This window comes from Meriones unguiculatus, chromosome 2 (genome assembly GCF_030254825.1).
Source record: "Meriones unguiculatus strain TT.TT164.6M chromosome 2, Bangor_MerUng_6.1, whole genome shotgun sequence".
NCBI classification, from domain to species: domain Eukaryota; kingdom Metazoa; phylum Chordata; class Mammalia; order Rodentia; family Muridae; genus Meriones; species Meriones unguiculatus.
Window position 1 is genome coordinate 53,734,509 of NC_083350.1, and position 12,768 is coordinate 53,747,276.

General features: G+C 45.6%; 1 protein-coding gene across 3 annotated transcripts in view; it reads left to right on the forward strand.

The window, feature by feature from the left end:
• Window positions 1-12,768, forward strand: part of Epb41l4a (erythrocyte membrane protein band 4.1 like 4A) — a 194,316-nt gene that overhangs the window by 18,483 nt on the left and 163,065 nt on the right. The window lies entirely within an intron of this gene.

Sequence of the window (12,768 nt, forward strand, 5' to 3'; positions counted from 1 at the left end):
TCTCTCTCCTGCTTCCGTCCTCCTGTCCAGTTCATACTGGCCAACTACTGCTATGCAGGAGGCCTGTGGTGGGTGTACCAGGTGTCACACCATTGAAGAAAATCCACCTTCCCTCGACTGGCAGCCGTCAAACGCCGATAGCTCCTCAGCCGGGGGTGGGGCCTCAGGTTCACTTCCTCTCCACCATCCTGGGGTGTTGTGTGGCCTGAGCTTGCACAGGTCTTGTGCACACTGTCACGATCACTGTGAGCTCACGTGTGCACCTACCTTGCTGTGTCCAGAGAACACTGTTTCTGAGGAGCCGGTCACCACCTCTGCCTCTTGCATTCTTTCTGCTTCCTCTTGAGGGGCCACAGCGCAACTGAGGCTGTGAGAGTGTTATCGAGAGCAACCGGACTTGTTATATACCTTTGTCAGGAGCAGAATGCAACAGCAGGTGCCAGGATCAATACAGTTGTAGTTGCCAGGATACAAGGCAAGCTACACAGGGTACATAGATTAATGTGTGAGACCGTTCGTCCTGTCAAGCTTCCATTCTGCCTTGGCTTCGAAGGGAACACACGGAGACAGACACACAGAGTGGCCTGGACACTGCACTGCCTGTGGGAGTGAGTGCATTGGTCTCTCAGGATGTGCGAGGCGCACTGTGCTGCAGGAGCCATCGTGTGCCTCTCAGGGCAGCGAGGCCAGGCCGGCTCCATGGTTCCGTGCGTGCTGTGTGTAAGAAGCTCCTGGTCCTCACGCCTCTACTTCCAAATGCTAGGATTACAGGCCTGCACTACCATATCTGGCTTTATATTACTTTTGTAGGCAGAAAAAGGAATAAAAGCACAATTGTTTGTACACTTGTTTTTATAGTGTTAAGAGGTTTTTTACACCTCAACCAACTAAAGCTTTTGCGTAAGAGTAGGGGCTACACAATCAGCATGCATGTGTGTTTGTGGTCACACGGTTCTGGTATTCAAGACTATGTCAGTTCATGGTGTGATGATGTTTAAAATGCCTACTCCTTCTGGAGCTGGAGTGAGGCTCAGTGGGAAAGAGGGTGCTGCTCTTGTGAAGACCTAGGTTGGGATCCCAGAACCCACGGAAACCATCTGTAATGTCAGTTCCAGAAGATCCAACCCCCTTTTCTGGCACATGGTATACATACATACATACATGCAGGCAAAACACTTATACACATAAAACATAAATAGATACATCTTTTAAAATCTCCCCCAAATTCAAAAGTAGCTCTCTACTCTATAGAAAGTTTTAGTTACTGAGTAAAGAGTTTTGTTTTTTTTGTTTGTTTGTTTTGCCATGAGATGTGTTTTATTTTCATCAATTATACAAATGATTTTCTATAATATCCCAGGGCCAACTGGTGAAAATAGGCAGTGATTGGTAGTGACTCTGTGTGTGTGTGTCCCTGAGAAACCCACAGGCCAGTGGCATCAGTGTGGCAGAGTTCTTGGGTTCATAGTGTAGCTTGTGGGGCATGTCCATCTTGCAGGTAATGAAGGGGTCTTGTCGATGACCGGGTTGGCCAGGCTGGGGTGGGAAAATCCTCCAGGCGAGGCGTTAAGGAAATTTCACTCCACCTTTCCTGATCAATGGTCTTGGTGTGCGGGGTGTTCTCCTGCATCTTGGTTCTCTTCAGCCTGGCATCATGGAAGCAGCCATGTTCCCCAGGTCCAGCTTACCTGCCGTATTCTTACAGCCGGTGGAGCCTCCTTCAGAGGTCCTGCCGAGGTGCTGCAGCAAGAGATGAGTGAGGAGTTCTTAAAGTCTGGGTAGTGATGATGCCAAGTGTTCAAACGCTGGGAGCAATGGCCAGCTTCCTCCTAGCTGCCAGGGTGTGGAGGGTGACTAAGAAGGGACACAGAGCCTGGTTTCAAAGCCTAGAGATACTGCAGTCTTTGTGCAGTCTGGATCCACAATACCGTTTCACTACTTAAGTTCTACTGACAAATGTAGCGTCTTCGCTTCCATTTGTAGACGAGACAGATGAGCTCTAGAAAAAAAAAATCAATTTGGTTTCCAGTTTCCAACAACTTGGATGAGTGATTTGGGAAGGAAAGGAGAGTGGACATGGGCATTTTTGTTTGTTTGTTTTTGTTTTTTGAGACAGGGTTTCTCTGTGTAGCCTTGGCTGCCCTGGACTTGTTTTGTAGCCCAGGCTAGCCTCGAAACTTACAGAGTTTTGCCTGCCTCTGCCTCCCCGAGTCCTGGGAAAGCATTTGATTTTTAAATTACTCTTTTGAGAAATGATTTTCTTCATGAAGGCTACTTTGCAAAACAAGATCATACACAACTGAAATTTGCCCTCAGAGAAGAGTGAGGTTAAGGTTTAGTGAAGCTTTAACAGTGCTGACGAGACACGTGGCCAGTTTGGGCCTCCTTCACTGGCTGGCACCCGGTGGTGGTATGTAAAAACCTGTACCTTTCCCTTCTTGACACTAGGCAGGCTGCTGCGGTGTACAGAGTGAGCATGCATGGAATCATGGGAAAGCAGCTAAACGTATAATAGACAAGTATGCCCATGAAAGGGGAAGAGACCCAAAGAGTATCTTGAATCTAACTGCTAAGGACTTGGGGCCTGAGCTATGTAAGGTGAGAGATTGCCCAGAGAACATCTCAGGAGAGTTGGGATGGGAGGGGAAGGCTCACGGAATCCATAGGTAAGTGCAGGTAAAGGAGATGAGCTGCCTTCCTGTAGGGCAGTGTTGGGTGAGGGAAGGACTTGTTATCCAGACATGGGAGGTAATATCATGGGTGAAGAGGAGAGCCTTGGTGTCTGATGACTACGGTCAGGACTGGAGCTTGGGAAGCTGGAGGTCGGGGGAAAGTGTTGGCCTGAGATGTGAGCTAGGTTTCACTGGCGGCAGAAGGTGGAGGGAGAAAAGATAGAAAGGACAGCATTCACTGAACAGATACATTTGAAGAGCCTGTCAGCTGCCGGGCCTGGGCCAGGTTCTAGATCTGGCCATGAAGCAGAGTAATAATGTCCTTATCAGCATAGAGCATAGAGCTTCGTAGGCCATCAGGGAAGTGATTGCCTGGGCTTGGGAAGGAAATACTGGTGGAGACATGGGTGTTTGGGTGGAGTGGTGAAGACAGGAGGCAGAGTTCGGGCAGAGGAAGCAGCCCCTGCAAAGACCTTGATACCCTGAGACAGAAACAGAAGGAACCTAGCACGGTTGGAGTGTGGTCAGGCAGAGACAGGAAAGAGCTGTTGCTGTGATCCTGTGTATGTATTTTGGGGGCGGGGAGAGGTTGGTGTGAGGGGGTTGGCCAGAGATAGAAGGAAACTGGGTATATGTCGTAGATGAGGGAGATGGAGTTCAGAATTGGGTTGTTTCTCTCCTCACACCACTGGTTGCCACTAGAGTCCCGCCTCCTACTCAGGCTTACTCCCAAGGGTAGCTAATTTGCCTAATTGTACCTACCTGCAGCTGTGACTGTCGGCTACGTACCACCTGAGACAGAGTCACAGCGGTTTTATTCAGGAGTGGACATTTCAAAGAGAAATAGTCACAGAATCGTCAGGAACAAAGCTTGTTCCGCAAACATTCGGCCTGTAAGCCAGTAAGCAGTGCACCTCCATGGCCTCTCTATCAGCTCCTGCCTCCCGGTTCCTGCCTTGGGTTCTGCCCTGACTTCCCTCAGCGATGGGGTGTGACCTGAGAGCTGTGAGCTGAAATAAACCCTCTCCTTCCCCCAGGTCCCTTTGGCTACGGTGTCTTATCACAGCAATGGAGACCTAAGGTTTCAGCCCCAGGGCTTGGTAGTCGCCGTTCCTTCTGCCTCCTTGCCATTCTTCTCCCAGAGTCCTGCACTGCCCGTGCTCACTTCACAGATTTCTGCTCACGTGTTTCCTCAGGGTTCTCTCTCTCTCACCCTGCACACGGGACTTGCACACACGATGATTGAACGAATGCTTTGTGGTGACGGGGCTAAACTCTCTTCTGGCTGACTCTGATCGAGGCCTTACTGCCAGACGTTTATTTCATTTAAGGACAGACTGACTTCTCCCTGGAAGGGGCCTGGCACCAAGTGAGCAGTGCCTGAGGCAGATGGATGAACCACCTCGAGCCCCATGCTTAGATACCCACAGATACTCCTTTCAGATCTGTGAACTGAAATTGACCATCTTATTTTGTTAATACACAGATTAGTTGAACTGGTTCTTAATCTGTAGTTAGGCACATTGGGAGGACCTTAAGCAAAAGAAAGAAAATTTAAGTTCTAAAGAAGCTTCTGTGAGGGGACTGTTCTTCATGAGGCCAGTAGCCCTTTCATTGGCTGTTGAAGACAGAAAGGCCTAGGGTAGGAAAAGGGGGTGGGGGGACTCTCTCACCACGATTTCTCCTATTTTGAATAATAATAATTTGATTATCATTATAACAATAAAATTAATGTAATAATCATTAAAATTAATATGATGACATTATTTTATATAATCACAATTATTAATTTTGGCCGACAGATTAATAGTTTAAATGCTAATAAATTAATATATAAAACATTGATGAATTTAAAATATTAATATAAGTTAATGGTACTGTTATTTAAATAATAATAACAACAACAGTTGTTACTATTTAAAAAGACTGCCCTCTGTCTTGAAAATAGGTGGTCCTGCCTTTGTGGAAGTGCTGTCTCAGGCTGCTTGTTTTATGTGTGCTGGAACATCTTGGGGTTCTCTCCTTGGGGATTCTTACGGGAAATCTATTTTACCACTTTGAACCTATTGTTCATTAAAAGCATGTTCACAGTTTCTTGACATGCCTCCTTCCTGGGCATGGAAACCCTCAGCTGCCCTTGCGTGTGGGCTGGATTTTTAGTGCTTTAGAGACAGGTCATGAGAAGGCATGATGGTGTTCTCCTTTCTAGCTCTCTGTCGCGCGTAAAGCAGGACCTGCGGAAGGGCAGCCCTCCTGCTGTAATGCCCTGAGGGGATGAGCTGAGGCCTCTAGCCAGAAGCTGGGTGGTGCCCTCCTCTGGCCCTTCAGCCCGAGGCTTGCCTTTGGTTGCCTGCAGCCCTGGCTGAGCCAGAAGCATGCAGTTTAACTTGGATGGGCCTGGATTCTTCTCATAGATGCTGCTTGACCTTCTGCTGTAAGCCATTACATCTTGGAGCCGTTTGGTACCTGGCAGACAGATGTGGATTTTGTTTGTTTGTTTGCTGTTTAAAGACTCCGTTTCTGCATCTGTGACACAGACAGGCACTGTGTGACGCTGGGCTGATTGCTTAGCATGCTGATCTGCTTGCAGCTCTGCCTTCGCAAGGAGGTGCTGGTAACAGATCTGCTTATTCTGGCATTGATATGTAGCTCAGTGACAGGACACGTTACATTAAATACTTGTTGGTACAATGGAAGTCATATAAACCATCATAATTTAATGTATTAAAATGCCTTTACAAATCTTTCTTAATTTAGGGAAATAATTTTTTTTTTTTCTCTTGAGACAGGGTTTCTCTGTGTAGCACTGGCTCTTCTGGAACTCTCTTTGTAGACCAGGCTGGCCTTGAACTTACAGAGATCTGCCTGCCTTGTCTCCACATGCTGGGATCAAAGGCATGTGCCACCTCGGCTGGTGAAATTAAAAAAAAAAATTTAAATGAAATAATTTTCTCATATTTGAAAGTGTTCGTACCTGTCTAGTGTTACAAAATTCTGGATTTGGTCTTGAGAACCAGGAAACAAAAAATCTAACCTACTTTTAATTATATTTTTAAACTGACCCAAACAATAACCCAGATAATGCATTGTTTTCTACAATATTCCTCTTCTGGAAAAAATGATCTCCATCAAAGACTGTTGTAAATGATTAGCTGTTTGTAACAAAAATATAAGCCTTCTCTTAAATGCACAAATCAGGAAGCCAGAAATAGTTTCCTCTCAGTTGTCAGGTATAAACTGTTGAACTTTGTATATTGAAGATTTAGAATTTCAGTTTTTGATTGTTGGTGGCCTTGTTCATCCATAAACAGTAAGTATTCAGTGATTAAAGACCCTTGGAAAAGTGTTAAAAAAGAAAGTGTAAGAAATTTGCTTTTCAGTTTTTATTATTTTTTGATACAGGGTCTTATGTGGTAGCCCAAAAACTTACTATATAGCTCAGGCTAAACCACACTTGTTAAAATCATTCTGTCTCAGCCTCTTCATTGTTGGCTGAGAGCTACCATGTTTGTTGAGAGTGTTTTGTGTCACACACACACACACACATAAACACAAACGCACCAGTCCCTCTCCTGGGATAAGAACTTACTTTGGCAGGAGCTTACAGCTCTTTAAATTAAGAATCAACTGCTTCAGAAGCCCACGAAGTAATAATTTACTCCCAAGTGTGTATTTACATCTGGGGACTCATAACAGGGGGCCACGGGCGGGGAAGCAGTGGGCCTGCAAACTCCCGGCCAACGCTGAGTCTGTCCTCCTCAGCTGCTTCACCAGACCAGTTACCTAACCAAGCTGCCATTTTAAGATAAAAGACAGCTGTTGTACACCACGTAATGATGGTGAGGGGCGAGCAAAGGTGCTCTCCCCAGCTGCCCTGCGTGCAGACGGAGGGGTAGCCTGTGGGCTCTTCGTGCGCAGTTCACCGGTTTTGAACCCGGACTTTTCCATTCTTCCTCCTTCCGCTTCTCAGCCCTGCAGTGCTGGCCCTTGACCGCGCATCCCTGCGTGCTAAGGAGCGTCCATTGTCGCCTAGCAACTGTTTAGGAATTCTGACTCAAGTTGTCTGGGTGGAGGTGGAGTCTGGTTAAAATAAAACCCTCCCCCAGGTGACACAGATACCCAGAGAGTCCTGGGGGTCAAGGACTGTGCCAGGCGACTGGACGCTGATGGACGTTGGCTTTACCTCCCTCTTTTTCCCTTACACCTGTGTTATTCAAGGCTGGTGGGGTCGTGCACTGCTCCTCTAAGCTTTGACCTTAAATCGCCCTTTTGAGTGGTGGGAAGGAGCAGTTACCTTTGTGAGAAGTCATAGGCTGTGTCCAGCTACTGTTGAGGGTGAATTGTTAGTTTGCTGCCCCTCAAGTTTTGAACTAGTTTAGTAATCCGTGGATTTCTGAGGAGTTCCAATTTTCAAGGCTTCCCGTGTGTCACATTCTGGGGAAGAAATTTGGGAGCTTGGCGTCAGTTCCTCCAGCCAGGCCCTGGGCTGCATAAGCCTGAGGCGCTTCACCCTCTCCTTCTGTTCATATTGCCATTAAAAATCGGTGAGCGCTTTTACCTCGTTGTGTAAGTACAGAAGGTGGAAGACTGTGAATGATGTCATCGCTAAGGGACAGAGGTCTTTCCTCGCTGGCCTCACAGCAGAAGCCAGTCCGTTAGCCGATTGGAAGATGGCCAGCAGGCTGGACACTGGCTTTAGGGGGTTCATCTAGGAGATAGCTGGTCTGGACTGTGGTCCCTTTCTCACAGGCAGAAGCTTGTGACCGAATAATGACACCTGATCTTAAGCATGTAGTCCCGAAATGCTTTTCAGTTTGACAGATCTCAGGATCATTATTTCTTTGAGCTCTTCTTGTCATTTATGAATGTGCCCACCATACGCAACGGCCAGGCTAGAGAGGCAGGCTGCTCAAGGCCCTTCTTCTGCAAGAAAACGGACGCAAGGTCTCTCAAGGTTAATGAGGGAGTTGGGCTCAGTGTCTGGTCTCAGTGCTTTGCTTCAGTGTGGTCTGATTCAATCTAGAGCAAACTTGATTTTTTTCTCTTTAATTGTGTAGTGCCTTTGCATGTTAATAACGTGTGCAGTTTACTAAGCTGCTTTATAAGCATGTACAGGTTACCCCGCTGCTCTCTAAAGGGCCTCACTTATAGACAGATAATGTCTATGTGATGATACTCTCTCAGCCTGTACTTTGGAGGTCTCGTGATGAGAATAAATATTACTTTGAAACTATAAGAAAAAAAATCGCAAATACTTAACACAGTTGTTTTACAATACCACTCCTATTGTCGAATGTTTTCTTCTGGGCGTGATGTGGCCATTGCCCTCTTGAGTGTCAGCGTCTGCATTTACCTTCAGGAGTCCCTACATAGGATTGAGGCCATTGGCTTTCCATCACGGAGCAGGGTAAGGGACCAGGAGGCTCCACCCTTCCCAAAGGATTTCTAGCCAGTTAATGATTGCTCATGGTTGTAGGGTTAGTTTGTCTCATTGCTAGGGCCAACTAACAAAAGCTGTTGAAGGAAGGGAGGGAGGGAGGGAGGGAGAACGGATGATAGGTTGGCTCATTTTGGCTTATAGTTCCAGGGAATACCATCCATTGCAGTGGGGAATGTATAATGCCAGGAGCTGAGGGCAGCTGGTCATTGCATCTATAGTCAGAAAGCTGGTGTGTGTGTGTCTGTGTGTCTGTGTGTCTGTGTGTGTCATGATTCAGCTACCTTTCTTTTAAGCAGTCTGGGACCCTAACCTTGGAACGGTGCCACCCACATTTAGGGTGGACCTTCCTATGTCAATCAACCTGATTTTGAAAATCTCCCACTGGTGTGCCAGAGGTTTGTTTTTAGTCTGATTCTAGATCTTCTGAAGTTGATAGTGTAAACCATCCAAGGTCATGAAGGTCATGAAGTCCTGTCCCTCCCTAATGTAGACAGTTACCTGTTGCTGGGGAAGAGATACTTTTTCTCCAGTGCTATAGTCTCCAGTAAGTTGTCCATGCTCCTGTAAGTGATCCCAGTTAAGCTCACTGATTCACAGACTGTACTTAGGTGGAATTGTTTGTCTCTGTTGTTGGTTTTCTGTTGAAGTTGACGTTTGTTCAAGTCTCTAGAAAAAGTTCACACATTACCACCCAGTAAGAAAACTTAACAGTTCAGTTTTAGGTAGTTATGTTTTAAATTAATTAACTATTTTTTTTACCATTTTATTATTTTTTTATACTTTAAATGTTTAGTACATTTTGCCTGCCCTTATGTTTGTGCATACAGTGTCCCAGGAGGCCAGGAAAGGACATCACATCTGCTGAGACTGGAATTGCAGATGGTTCCAGCTCCCATGGGGTGCTGGAAACTGAACCAGATCCTATGGAAGAGCAACCAGTGTTCTTTAATTTTGTTGTTGCTGTTGTTTGTTTTTGAGACAGGGTCTCTCTCTGTAACCATGGCTGTCCTGAATTCACCATGCAGAACATGCCGGCCTCAAGCGCACAGAGATCCTCCTGCCTCTGCCTCCTGAGTGTTGGGCTCAAAGGTGTGCACCACCACGCCTGGCACAACCAGTGTTCTTAACCACTGAGTCTAGACAGTTCTTTAATGACAAAACTTTACCTTCTTTTTCCCCCAAATGACATTTGTTACATACAGGGTCCTGTGTCCCAGTATCTTCAGATGGCAACATTGTTTATAGTTTAACAATGGCTTATAGTTTTTACTGATGGAATGCTCCCGGATCGGTGTCTGTTAGATGGCTCACTGGGAAAGGCTGCTGGTCCCATAGGGTTCAGGACACATATAAAGGCAGAAAGAGAGAATCAGCTCCACAAAGTTATACTCTGGTCTCCACATGCATGCCACTGCAGAAGCTCCCTCAGAAACACACACACACACACACACACACACACACACACACACACACACACACACACGCATGCACACACCAATAATAAAATACTTTAAACATATAAATATTTTCTGGCTTTCTTCAGGCAGTTTTGTTAAGAGAGCAGCACTTCAGTATAAAATGTCTAAATGAATCACTAATTATGACAAAAGGGCCACATAGAATGTCATAGAATCTTTAAGTATCTTTAGCATCACACACAACCTCTTCAGATTTACTGTCGGCTCTGACATGTTTTAGTGTTTCATGTTTCCATCACACAGATGTTAATGGTCTCCTAGAGTCTCACACGAGCTAATCCGTACACGCTCTTCATCCTGTCTCCTAGTAAACATTTTAATTATCGCCTTAGTAAAAATGGCTGCCTGAGCTGGCTTGGGTGAATCCTTTCACTGAGTTGTTTGTTTGAAGGCACTGATTCGCCTTCTGTGATTTCTTCTGCCTCTTCAGCCTCATATTCATGTAGTGATAAGAGTTTTTCAGCTGCAGGGTATAGAACGGGGTGACTGTCTCAGGTGTAGTCCACTGTTGATGGAAACATTATGTAATATGTGATTTTACTTTTTAAGTAATAGTTGTTTGTGTTTAAAACGTGGTAGTTTCATTATTTCGTTTTATATTTTTTTAGAAGTTCTTTTGAGATGGCCTTGTTTAGACCACAGGATGGCTGGGCTCTAAGCGTTTGACCTAGGTTGTATTAAAACTCAGGGTCATCATGTCTTGGCCCTCTAAGTTCAGGGGTTACAAGTGTGCCCCGACATGCCAGCTGAGGTCATTTTTCGTAAGGAATAAGTAAGACTTCACTGTGTGATATGTACATGCTGTGGAAGGCTTCGGAGCCCAGAAGAAAATAGGGCGATGTTTATGGGTGGCTTGGCCGTGGTCACGGAGAATACCATGGTCTGACATTGAGTTCATGCACTCGCTTTAATTTCTGCATGAAGCTGGATCTAGCAGCTGTCGGTTAGGAACTTTTTTTTTTTTTTTTTGGCACAGTTGTCAGGCACAACAGCAGTGGTTCAGGGAGGGTGCCGGCTCCCTTATCCCTCTTAGAGCAGTGAAGGTGCTTGCTGGCAAAGCTGAGCTCCCAGAGCCTGCCTGGCTGTGCTCACATCGGTCCCTGGTGGGAGCTTCCCCGATGGGAAGGCTCGCTCTCCCCTGTGGGCTTTTACTCATCTCAGGTAGGATGCTGTTCGTTTCCCTTGGAGAAGAGTTGGCCTCTCCCCATGTCCTCACACACTCGGGGCATGCGGTGGCTTTGTTGTCCTTTTAGCTAAAGCCGGGGACACAGAGCTAGAAGCCATGTTGATGGTGAGTTCATGTGAAATAATAGAAGAAAGGAGAACGAGTGGCATCGGCTGGCTTTCTTCTCTCCTCTGGCCGAGTATCCTTCTTTGCAGAAGAACAAGGATGGCGTTTTCAGGGTCTCCCTAGACTGTACTGCCAGTCAGCGTTTCGAGGTGCCGTCCCACGTTTGTCACCTGAGATGTGGAGGTAAAAGCAAAGGTGGTGTTCTGGTAGGTTTTTTTTTGTTTTGTTTTTTCTCTTTTGTCAACTTGATGAAAGGTAGAAGGAAGGAACTTCAGTTGAGAAAAACACCTCTGTAAGGCCGGCCTGTAGATAAATAAGCCCATGGGGCTTTTCTTTATTAGTGATTGATGGGATGGGGGGAAGGAACTCTCAGCCTGTTGAGGATGGTATCAGCCTTGGGTAAGTGGTCCTGGAGTGTATAAAAACCTACCGAGCAAGCCAGGAGGCCAAGCCAATAAGTAGTGTTCCTCCATGGCCTTCGGTCGAGTTCCTGCTTCAAGGTTTTCTGCCTTGGGTCCAGCCCTGACTTCCCTCCACGATGGGGTGTGGCCTGAGAGTTGTGAGCTGAAATAAACCCTTTCCTTCTCCCAGGTCTCTCTTGGCCATGGTGTTTTATCACACCAGTAGAAAACTAACCAGGACATGCTGTCATGGCTTCGTTTACAAACTTCTTCCAGTGTGTCTTGTAGCTAATGCTCACCCTAGTCTCACAGCTTTGAGTCTGACAGTTGAATCCCACCATTTTTTTTATATTAGATTAAAATAAGCAAGACATCCCTTTAAATCAATATTGGGCCATATAGATGAAATTAGTAGTTTCTGTGTGCCTTAAATGACTGTAATGTGTAAGCTTAAAAAAGAAAATCTATCGGGACTTAAGATTGTTAGTTTTTATTCGAATAAAATTTATGGCTGAAGGTTTGATGTCCCATTGGAAATAATTTAGGATCAGACAGAAGTAATTTGCTGTAAGGATATTTGATGTCAGGTTTGAGTAATTTTATGGGCCCGGTTTATGAGGCAGACGCTTTGGAGGCTAATCTTCTACGACATTTCCAGGGCTTAGCATGGGCTGCCCCTCCGCGGGGAGAGGCTTTCTCAGTGTCCTTCTGCAGCAGCTGTGCCTATTAATGCAGGGACTAAGAGGCTGAAGGAGGCCTCGCTTCATTTCATCACGCCTCTTAAAAACACGAAGCGCCCGGGCTGACTCCTTTATGGAAGGAGCTAGGAATGAGTGTAAACGGAAGTACTAATTAAGCCATATATAAAGCTAATCATTTGGCTAGAAGTGAGCACACAACTTTGCCCCTGAAACCGTAAAGCTAGAGGGAGAAAAGAACGATGCCGTGGTTTGAAAGATTTAAATATGTGTCTGTGTCATTATTTCCAGAAACGTCTCCCACTTTGAACATCTGTCAGGAGTTGAGACTGAAAAGCAGCCTCTGAACAGTGTCTATTTGAAGGTTTGGGAGATACAAATGCTCTCTTGAAAATGCACAATTGAGGCTGCATAGGATGGATTTCTGCCTCCTTCTTTTGAGTTTTGTGTCTCACTCTTGATCATTGGTGTAGCCAAGTATTTTTATACAAATCTGACAGTTTTTGAAGGATTTTCAGGTGGTATCATTATGAAGCAGACAAAATGTCTAGAGTCAGTTCTTGTCTGTCTTAAGAGTTAAAATACATTATTTAAAAAAATCAAAGCAAGGAAGTTATATCATAGACATATTGATGAAAGCAATGTAATAAAATTATAGTTTTTCTGGACTGGGTTGGAGGCAGTCCAGAGAAAGCTTAGCATCTAACATTAGAGATGCCTTTCTTGCAGGATTTTGTTCTTTTCAGGTCATCACATAGGCGATCTCTGATCTCAGGATTTGTAGCGCT